Raw genomic sequence first — 11656 nt, 5'->3', positions numbered from 1 at the left:
AGGTTGAACTTGTCCCTCGATCTCCCTTGATACGAAACATGATATGTGAACCTATTTGATTTTGTATTCGGCAAAATGAAATTATTTGAATGACCATTGTCCCAAAAATTAGATTTTAGCCTATATGGTTAAAAGTTTGATAAATATTAATGTTGAATTCGTCCCTCGATGTCCTTTATTGCGAAACATAATATTTGAACCAATTTCGTTTTAAATTTGGTAAATAGAAAGTAATGAGATGGCCCTTATAACGAAAACGAGATTTTAGCTTATATTGTTACATGTTTGTTAAATATGAAGGTTGAACATGTCCCTCGATGTCCCTTGATGCGAAACATGATATGTGAACATATTTGGTTTGAATTTCGGTAAAATGAAAGTATTGAAATGACCCTTGTCGCGAAAATGAAATGTTAGCCTATGTGGTTAGAAGTTTGATAAATAGTGAGCTTGTCCCTCGATGTCCCTTGATGCGAAACATGATATGTGACCCTATTTGGTTTCATATTCGGAAAAATGAAAGTATTGGAATGACTTTGTCGCGAAAATGAGATTTTAGCCTATATGGTTAGAAGTTTGATAAAGGTTGAACTTGTCCCTCGATCTCCCTTGATACGAAACATGATATGTGAACCTATTTGGTTTTGTATTCGGCAAAATGAAATTATTTGAATGACCATTGTCCCAAAAATGAGATTTTAGCCTATATGGTTAAAAGTTTGATAAATATTAATGTTGAATTTGTCCCTCGATGTCCTTTATTGCGTAACATAATATTTGAACCAATTTCGTTTTAAATTTGGTAAATAGAAAGTCATGAGATGACCCTTATCGCGAAAACGAGATTTTAGCTTATATTGTTACATGTTTGTTAAATATGAAGGTTGAACATGTCCCTCGATGTCCCTTGATGCGAAACATGATATGTGAACCTATTTGGTTTGAAATTCGGTAAAATGAAAGTATTAAAATGACCCTTGTCGCGAAAATGAAATGTTAGCCTATGTGGTTAGAAGTTTGATAAACATTGAACTTGTCCCTCGATGTCCCTTGATGTGAAACATGATATGTGAACCTATTTGGTTTTATATTCGGAAAAATGAAAGTATTGGAATGACTTTGAGTTTATTGCCTATATGGTTAGAAGTTTGATAAAGGTTGAACTTGTCCCTCGATCTCCCTTGATACGAAACATGATATGTGAACCTATTTGGTTTTGTATTCGGCAAAATGAAATTATTTGAATGACCATTGTCCCAAAAATGAGATTTTAGCCTATATGGTTAAAAGTTTGATAAATATTAATGTTGAATTTGTCCCTCGATGTCCTTTATTGCGTAACATAATATTTGAACCAATTTCGTTTTAAATTTAGTAAATAGAAAGTAATGAGATGACCCTTATCACGAAAACGAGATTTTAGCTTATATTGTTACATGTTTGTTAAATATGAAGGTTGAATGTCCCTCGATGTCCCTTGATGCGAAACATGATATGTGAACATATTTGGTTTGAATTTCGGTAAAATGAAAGTATTGAAATGACCCTTGTCGCGAAAATGAAATGTTAGCCTATGTGGTTAGAAGTTTGATAAACAGTGAGCTTTTCCCTCGATGTCCTTGATGCGAAGCATGATATGTGAACCTATTTGGTTTCATATTCGGAAAAATGAAAGTATTGGAATGACTTTGTCGTGAAAATGAGATTTTAGCCTATATGGTTAGAAGTTTGATAAAGGTTGAACTTGTCCCTCGATCTCCCTTGATACGAAACATGATATGTGAACCTATTTGGTTTTGTATTCGGCAAAATGAAATTATTTGAATGACCATTGTCCCAAAAATTAGATTTTAGCCTATATGGTTAAAAGTTTGATAAATATTAATGTTGAATTTGTCCCTCGATGTCCCTTGATGCGGAACATGATATGTGAACATATTTGGTTTGAATTTCGGTAAAATGAAAGTATTGAAATGACCCTTGTCGCGAAAATGAAATGTTAGCCTATGTGGTTAGAAGTTTGATAAACAGTGAGCTTGTCCGTCGATGTCCCTTGATGCGAAACATGATATGTGAACCTATTTGGTTTCATATTCGGAAAAATGAAAGTATTGGAATGACTTTGTCGCGAAAATGAGATTTTAGCCTATATGGTTAGAAGTTTGATAAAGGTTGAACTTGTCCCTCGATCTCCCTTGATACGAAACATGATATGTGAACCTATTTGATTTTGTATTCGGCAAAATGAAATTATTTGAATGACCATTGTCCCAAAAATTAGATTTTAGCCTATATGGTTAAAAGTTTGATAAATATTAATGTTGAATTCGTCCCTCGATGTCCTTTATTGCGAAACATAATATTTGAACCAATTTCGTTTTAAATTTGGTAAATAGAAAGTAATGAGATGGCCCTTATAACGAAAACGAGATTTTAGCTTATATTGTTACATGTTTGTTAAATATGAAGGTTGAACATGTCCCTCGATGTCCCTTGATGCGAAACATGATATGTGAACATATTTGGTTTGAATTTCGGTAAAATGAAAGTATTGAAATGACCCTTGTCGCGAAAATGAAATGTTAGCCTATGTGGTTAGAAGTTTGATAAATAGTGAGCTTGTCCCTCGATGTCCCTTGATGCGAAACATGATATGTGACCCTATTTGGTTTCATATTTGGAATGACTTTGTCGCGAAAATGAGATTTTAGCCTATATGGTTAGAAGTTTGATAAAGGTTGAACTTGTCCCTCGATCTCCCTTGATACGAAACATGATATGTGAACCTATTTGGTTTTGTATTCGGCAAAATGAAATTATTTGAACGACCATTGTCCCAAAAATGAGATTTTAGCCTATATGGTTAAAAGTTTGATAAATATTAATGTTGAATTTGTCCCTCGATGTCCTTTATTGCGTAACATAATATTTGAACCAATTTCGTTTTAAATTTGGTAAATAGAAAGTCATGAGATGACCCTTATCGCGAAAACGAGATTTTAGCTTATATTGTTACATGTTTGTTAAATATGAAGGTTGAACATGTCCCTCGATGTCCCTTGATGCGAAACATGATATGTGAACCTATTTGGTTTGAAATTCGGTAAAATGAAAGTATTGAAATGACCCTTGTCGCGAAAATGAAATGTTAGCCTATGTGGTTAGAAGTTTGATAAACATTGAACTTGTCCCTCGATGTCCCTTGATGTGAAACATGATATGTGAACCTATTTGGTTTTATATTCGGAAAAATGAAAGTATTGGAATGACTTTGAGTTTATTGCCTATATGGTTAGAAGTTTGATAAAGGTTGAACTTGTCCCTCGATCTCCCTTGATACGAAACATGATATGTGAACCTATTTGGTTTTGTATTCGGCAAAATGAAATTATTTGAATGACCATTGTCCCAAAAATGAGATTTTAGCCTATATGGTTAAAAGTTTGATAAATATTAATGTTGAATTTGTCCCTCGATGTCCTTTATTGCGTAACATAATATTTGAACCAATTTCGTTTTAAATTTATTAAATAGAAAGTAATGAGATGACCCTTATCACGAAAACGAGATTTTAGCTTATATTGTTACATGTTTGTTAAATATGAAGGTTGAATGTCCCTCGATGTCCCTTGATGCTAGACATGATATGTGAACATATTTGGTTTGAATTTCGGTAAAATGAAAGTATTGAAATGACCCTTGTCGCGAAAATGAAATGTTAGCCTATGTGGTTAGAATTTTGATAAACAGTGAGCTTTTCCCTCGATGTCCTTGATGCGAAACATGATATGTGAACCAATTTGGTTTCATATTCGGAAAAATGAAAGTATTGGAATGACTTTGTCGTGAAAATGAGATTTTAGCCTATATGGTTAGAAGTTTGATAAAGGTTGAACTTGTCCCTCGATCTCCCTTGATACGAAACATGATATGTGAACCTATTTGGTTTTGTATTCGGCAAAATGAAATTATTTGAATGACCATTGTCCCAAAAATTAGATTTTAGCCTATATGGTTAAAAGTTTGATAAATATTAATGTTGAATTTGTCCCTCGATGTCCCTTGATGCGGAACATGATATGTGAACATATTTGGTTTGAATTTCGGTAAAATGAAAGTATTGAAATGACCCTTGTCGCGAAAATGAAATGTTAGCCTATGTGGTTAGAAGTTTGATAAACAGTGAGCTTGTCCGTCGATGTCCCTTGATGCGAAACATGATATGTGAACCTATTTGGTTTCATATTCGGAAAAATGAAAGTATTGGAATGACTTTGTCGCGAAAATGAGATTTTAGCCTATATGGTTAGAAGTTTGATAAAGGTTGAACTTGTCGCTCGATCTCCCTTGATACGAAACATGATATGTGAACCTATTTGATTTTGTATTCGGCAAAATGAAATTATTTGAATGACCATTGTCCCAAAAATTAGATTTTAGCCTATATGGTTAAAAGTTTGATAAATATTAATGTTGAATTCGTCCCTCGATGTCCTTTATTGCGAAACATAATATTTGAACCAATTTCGTTTTAAATTTGGTAAATAGAAAGTAATGAGATGGCCCTTATAATGAAAACGAGATTTTAGCTTATATTGTTACATGTTTGTTAAATATGAAGGTTGAACATGTCCCTCGATGTCCCTTGATGCGAAACATGATATGTGAACATATTTGGTTTGAATTTCGGTAAAATGAAAGTATTGAAATGACCCTTGTCGCGAAAATGAAATGTTAGCCTATGTGGTTAGAAGTTTGATAAATAGTGAGCTTGTCCCTCGATGTCCCTTGATGCGAAACATGATATGTGGCCCTATTTGGTTTCATATTCGGAAAAATGAAAGTATTGGAATGACTTTGTCGCGAAAATGAGATTTTAGCCTATATGGTTAGAAGTTTGATAAAGGTTGAACTTGTCCCTCGATCTCCCTTGATACGAAACATGATATGTGAACCTATTTGGTTTTGTATTCGGCAAAATGAAATTATTTGAATGACCATTGTCCCAAAAATGAGATTTTAGCCTATATGGTTAAAAGTTTGATAAATATTAATGTTGAATTTGTCCCTCGATGTCCTTTATTGCGTAACATAAGATTTGAACCAATTTCGTTTTAAATTTGGTAAATAGAAAGTCATGAGATGACCCTTATCGCGAAAACGAGATTTTAGCTTATATTGTTACATGTTTGTTAAATATGAAGGTTGAACATGTCCCTCGATGTCCCTTGATGCGAAACATGATATGTGAACCTATTTGGTTTGAAATTCGGTAAAATGAAAGTATTGAAATGACCCTTGTCGCGAAAATGAAATGTTAGCCTATGTGGTTAGAAGTTTGATAAACATTGAACTTGTCCCTCGATGTCCCTTGATGTGAAACATGATATGTGAACCTATTTGGTTTTAAATTCGGAAAAATGAAAGTATTGGAATGACTTTGAGTTTATTGCCTATATGGTTAGAAGTTTGATAAAGGTTGAACTTGTCCCTCGATCTCCCTTGATACGAAACATGATATGTGAACCTATTTGGTTTTGTATTCGGCAAAATGAAATTATTTGAATGACTATTGTCCCAAAAATGAGATTTTAGCCTATATGGTTAAAAGTTTGATAAATATTAATGTTGAATTTGTCCCTCGATGTCCTTTATTGCGTAACATAATATTTGAACCAATTTCGTTTTAAATTTAGTAAATAGAAAGTAATGAGATGGCCCTTATCACGAAAACGAGATTTTAGCTTATATTGTTACATGTTTGTTAAATATGAAGGTTGAACATGTCCCTCGATGTCACTTGATGCGAAACATGATATGTGAACATATTTGGTTTGAATTTCGGTAAAATGAAAGTATTGAAATGACCCTTGTCGCGAAAATGAAATGTTAGCCTATGTGGTTAGAAGTTTGATAAACAGTGAGCTTGTCCCTCGATGTCCCTTGATGCGAAACATGATATGTGAACCTATTTGGTTTCATATTCGGAAAAATGAAAGTATTGGAATGACTTTGTCGCGAAAATGAGATTTTAGCCTATATGGTTAGAAGTTTGATAAAGGTTGAACTTGTCCCTCGATCTCCCTTGATACGAAACATGATATGTGAACCTATTTGGTTTTGTATTCGGCAAAATGAAATTATTTGAATGACCATTGTCCCAAAAATGAGATTTTAGCCTATATGGTTAAAAGTTTGATAAATATTAATGTTGAATTTGTCCCTTGATGTCCTTTATTGCGTAACATAATATTTGAACCAATTTCGTTTTAAATTTGGTAAATAGAAAGTCATGAGATGACCCTTATCGCGAAAACGAGATTTTAGCTTATATTGTTACATGTTTGTTAAATATGAAGGTTGAACATGTCCCTCGATGTCCCTTGATACGAAACATGATATGTGAACCTATTTGGTTTGAAATTCGGTAAAATGAAAGTATTGAAATGACACTTGTCGCGAAAATGAAATGTTAGCCTATGTGGTTAGAAGTTTGATAAACAGTGAACTTGTCCCTCGATGTCCTTTGATGTGAAACATGATATGTGAACCTATTTGGTTTTATATTCGGAAAAATGAAAGTATTGGAATGACTTTGAGTTTATTGCCTATATGGTTAGAAGTTTGATAAAGGTTGAACTTGTCCCTCGATCTCCCTTGATACAAAACATGATATGTGAACCTATTTGGTTTTGTATTCGGCAAAATGAAATTATTTGAATGACTATTGTCCCAAAAATGAGATTTTAGCCTATATGGTTAAAAGTTTGATAAATATTAATGTTGAATTTGTCCCTCGATGTCCTTTATTGCGTAACATAATATTTGAACCAATTTCGTTTTAAATTTAGTAAATAGAAAGTAATGAGATGGCCCTTATCACGAAAACGAGATTTTAGCTTATATTGTTACATGTTTGTTAAATATGAAGGTTGAACATGTCCCTCGATGTCACTTGATGCGAAACATGATATGTGAACATATTTGGTTTGAATTTCGGTAAAATGAAAGTATTGAAATGACCCTTGTCGCGAAAATGAAATGTTAGCCTATGTGGTTAGAAGTTTGATAAACAGTGAGCTTGTCCCTCGATGTCCCTTGATGCGAAACATGATATGTGAACCTATTTGGTTTCATATTCGGAAAAATGAAAGTATTGGAATGACTTTGTCGCGAAAATGAGATTTTAGCCTATATGGTTAGAAGTTTGATAAAGGTTGAACTTGTCCCTCGATCTCCCTTGATACGAAACATGATATGTGAACCTATTTGGTTTTGTATTCGGCAAAATGAAATTATTTGAATGACCATTGTCCCAAAAATGAGATTTTAGCCTATATGGTTAAAAGTTTGATAAATATTAATGTTGAATTTGTCCCTCGATGTCCTTTATTGCGTAACATAATATTTGAACCAATTTCGTTTTAAATTTGGTAAATAGAAAGTCATGAGATGACCCTTATCGCGAAAACGAGATTTTAGCTTATATTGTTACATGTTTGTTAAATATGAAGGTTGAACATGTCCCTCGATGTCCCTTGATACGAAACATGATATGTGAACCTATTTGGTTTGAAATTCGGTAAAATGAAAGTATTGAAATGACACTTGTCGCGAAAATGAAATGTTAGCCTATGTGGTTAGAAGTTTGATAAACAGTGAACTTGTCCCTCGATGTCCTTTGATGTGAAACATGATATGTGAACCTATTTGGTTTTATATTCGGAAAAATGAAAGTATTGGAATGACTTTGAGTTTATTGCCTATATGGTTAGAAGTTTGATAAAGGTTGAACTTGTCCCTCGATCTCCCTTGATACAAAACATGATATGTGAACCTATTTGGTTTTGTATTCGGCAAAATGAAATTATTTGAATGACTATTGTCCCAAAAATGAGATTTTAACCTATATGGTTAAAAGTTTGATAAATATTAATGTTGAATTTGTCCCTCGATGTCCTTTATTGCGTAACATAATATTTGAACCAATTTCGTTTTAAATTTAGTAAATAGAAAGTAATGAGATGGCCCTTATCACGAAAACGAGATTTTAGCTTATATTGTTACATGTTTGTTAAATATGAAGGTTGAACATGTCCCTCGATGTCCCTTGATGCGAAACATGATATGTGAACATATTTGGTTTGAATTTCGGTAAAATGAAAGTATTGAAATGACCCTTGTCGCGAAAATGAAATGTTAGCCTATGTGGTTAGAAGTTTGATAAACAGTGAGCTTGTCCCTCGATGTCCCTTGATGCGAAACATGATATGTGAACCTATTTGGTTTCATATTCGGAAAAATGAAAGTATTGGAATGACCTTGTCGCGAATATGAGATTTTAGCCTATATGGTTAGAAGTTTGATAAAGGTTGAACTTGTCCCTCGATCTCCCTTGATACGAAACATGATATGTGAACCTATTTGATTTTGTATTCGGCAAAATGAAATTATTTGAATGACCATTGTCCCAAAAATGAGATTTTAGCCTATATGGTTAAAAGTTTGATAAATATTAATGTTGAATTTGTCCCTCGATGTCCTTTATTGCGTAACATAATATTTGAACCAATTTCGTTTTAAATTTGGTAAAGAGAAAGTCATGAGATGACCCTTATCACGAAAACGAGATTTTAGCTTATATTGTTACATGTTTGTTAAATATGAAGGTTGAACATGTCCCTCGATGTCCCTTGATGCGAAACATGATATGTGAACATATTTGGTTTGAATTTCGGTAAAATGAAAGTATTGAAATGACCCTTGTCGCGAAAATGAAATGTTAGCCTATGTGGTTAGAAGTTTGATAAAGAGTGAGCTTGTCCCTCGATGTCCCTTGATGCGAAACAAGATATGTGAACCTATTTGGTTTCATATTCGGAAAAATGAAAGTATTGGAATGACTTTGTCGCGAAAATGAGATTTTAGCCTATATGGTTAGAAGTTTGATAAAGGTTGAACTTGTCCCTCGATCTCCCTTGATACGAAACATGATATGTGAACCTATTTGGTTTTGTATTCGGCAAAATGAAATTATTTGAATGACCATTGTCCCAAAAATGAGATTTTAGCCTATATGGTTAAAAGTTTGATAAATATTAATGTTGAATTTGTCCCTCGATGTCCTTTATTGCGTAACATAATATTTGAACCAATTTCGTTTTAAATTTGGTAAATAGAAAGTCATGAGATGACCCTTATCGCGAAAACGAGATTTTAGCTTATATTGTTACATGTTTGTTAAATATGAAGGTTGAACATGTCCCTCGATGTCCCTTGATGCGAAACATGATATGTGAACCTATTTGGTTTGAAATTCGGTAAAATGAAAGTATTGAAATGACCCTTGTCGCGAAAATGAAATGTTAGCCTATGTGGTTAGAAGTTTGATAAACATTGAACTTGTCCCTCGATGTCCCTTGATGTGAAACATGATATGTGAACCTATTTGGTTTTATATTCGGAAAAATGAAAGTATTGGAATGACTTTGAGTTTATTGCCTATATGGTTAGAAGTTTGATAAAGGTTGAACTTGTCCCTCGATCTCCCTTGATACGAAACATGATATGTGAACCTATTTGGTTTTGTATTCGGCAAAATGAAATTATTTGAATGACCATTGTCCCAAAAATGAGATTTTAGCCTATATGGTTAAAAGTTTGATAAATATTAATGTTGAATTTGTCCCTCGATGTCCTTTATTGCGTAACATAATATTTGAACCAATTTCGTTTTAAATTTAGTAAATAGAAAGTAATGAGATGACCCTTATCACGAAAACGAGATTTTAGCTTATATTGTTACATGTTTGTTAAATATGAAGGTTGAATGTCCCTCGATGTCCCTTGATGCGAAACATGATATGTGAACATATTTGGTTTGAATTTCGGTAAAATGAAAGTATTGAAATGACCCTTGTCGCGAAAATGAAATGTTAGCCTATGTGGTTAGAAGTTTGATAAACAGTGAGCTTTTCCCTCGATGTCCTTGATGCGAAACATGATATGTGAACCTATTTGGTTTCATATTCGGAAAAATGAAAGTATTGGAATGACTTTGTCCTGAAAATGAGATTTTAACCTATATGGTTAGAAGTTTGATAAAGGTTGAACTTGTCCCTCGATCTCCCTTGATACGAAACATGATATGTGAACCTATTTGGTTTTGTATTCGGCAAAATGAAATTATTTGAATGACCATTGTCCCAAAAATTAGATTTTAGCCTATATGGTTAAAAGTTTGATAAATATTAATGTTGAATTTGTCCCTCGATGTCCCTTGATGCGGAACATGATATGTGAACATATTTGGTTTGAATTTCGGTAAAATGAAAGTATTGAAATGACCCTTGTCGCGAAAATGAAATGTTAGCCTATGTGGTTAGAAGTTTGATAAACAGTGAGCTTGTCCGTCGATGTCCCTTGATGCGAAACATGATATGTGAACCTATTTGGTTTCATATTCGGAAAAATGAAAGTATTGGAATGACTTTGTCGCGAAAATGAGATTTTAGCCTATATGGTTAGAAGTTTGATAAAGGTTGAACTTGTCCCTCGATCTCCCTTGATACGAAACATGATATGTGAACCTATTTGATTTTGTATTCGGCAAAATGAAATTATTTGAATGACCATTGTCCCAAAAATGAGATTTTAGCCTATATGGTTAAAAGTTTGATAAATATTAATGTTGAATTTGTCCCTCGATGTCCTTTATTGCGTAACATAATATTTGAACCAATTTCGTTTTAAATTTGGTAAAGAGAAAGTCATGAGATGACCCTTATCACGAAAACGAGATTTTAGCTTATATTGTTACATGTTTGTTAAATATGAAGGTTGAACATGTCCCTCGATGTCCCTTGATGCGAAACATGATATGTGAACATATTTGGTTTGAATTTCGGTAAAATGAAAGTATTGAAATGACCCTTGTCGCGAAAATGAAATGTTAGCCTATGTGGTTAGAAGTTTGATAAAGAGTGAGCTTGTCCCTCGATGTCCCTTGATGCGAAACAAGATATGTGAACCTATTTGGTTTCATATTCGGAAAAATGAAAGTATTGGAATGACTTTGTCGCGAAAATGAGATTTTAGCCTATATGGTTAGAAGTTTGATAAAGGTTGAACTTGTCCCTCGATCTCCCTTGATACGAAACATGATATGTGAACCTATTTGGTTTTGTATTCGGCAAAATGAAATTATTTGAATGACCATTGTCCCAAAAATGAGATTTTAGCCTATATGGTTAAAAGTTTGATAAATATTAATGTTGAATTTGTCCCTCGATGTCCTTTATTGCGTAACATAATATTTGAACCAATTTCGTTTTAAATTTGGTAAATAGAAAGTCATGAGATGACCCTTATCGCGAAAACGAGATTTTAGCTTATATTGTTACATGTTTGTTAAATATGAAGGTTGAACATGTCCCTCGATGTCCCTTGATGCGAAACATGATATGTGAACCTATTTGGTTTGAAATTCGGTAAAATGAAAGTATTGAAATGACCCTTGTCGCGAAAATGAAATGTTAGCCTATGTGGTTAGAAGTTTGATAAACATTGAACTTGTCCCTCGATGTCCCTTGATGTGAAACATGATATGTGAACCTATTTGGTTTTATATTCGGAAAAATGAAAGTATTGGAATGAC

Source organism: Medicago sativa, chromosome 6, assembly GCF_051527215.1.
Source record: "Medicago sativa cultivar Bolivia chromosome 6, Bolivia_mono, whole genome shotgun sequence".
NCBI classification, from domain to species: Eukaryota; Viridiplantae; Streptophyta; class Magnoliopsida; order Fabales; family Fabaceae; genus Medicago; species Medicago sativa.
Note: the sequence above shows the minus strand (reverse complement) of the source record.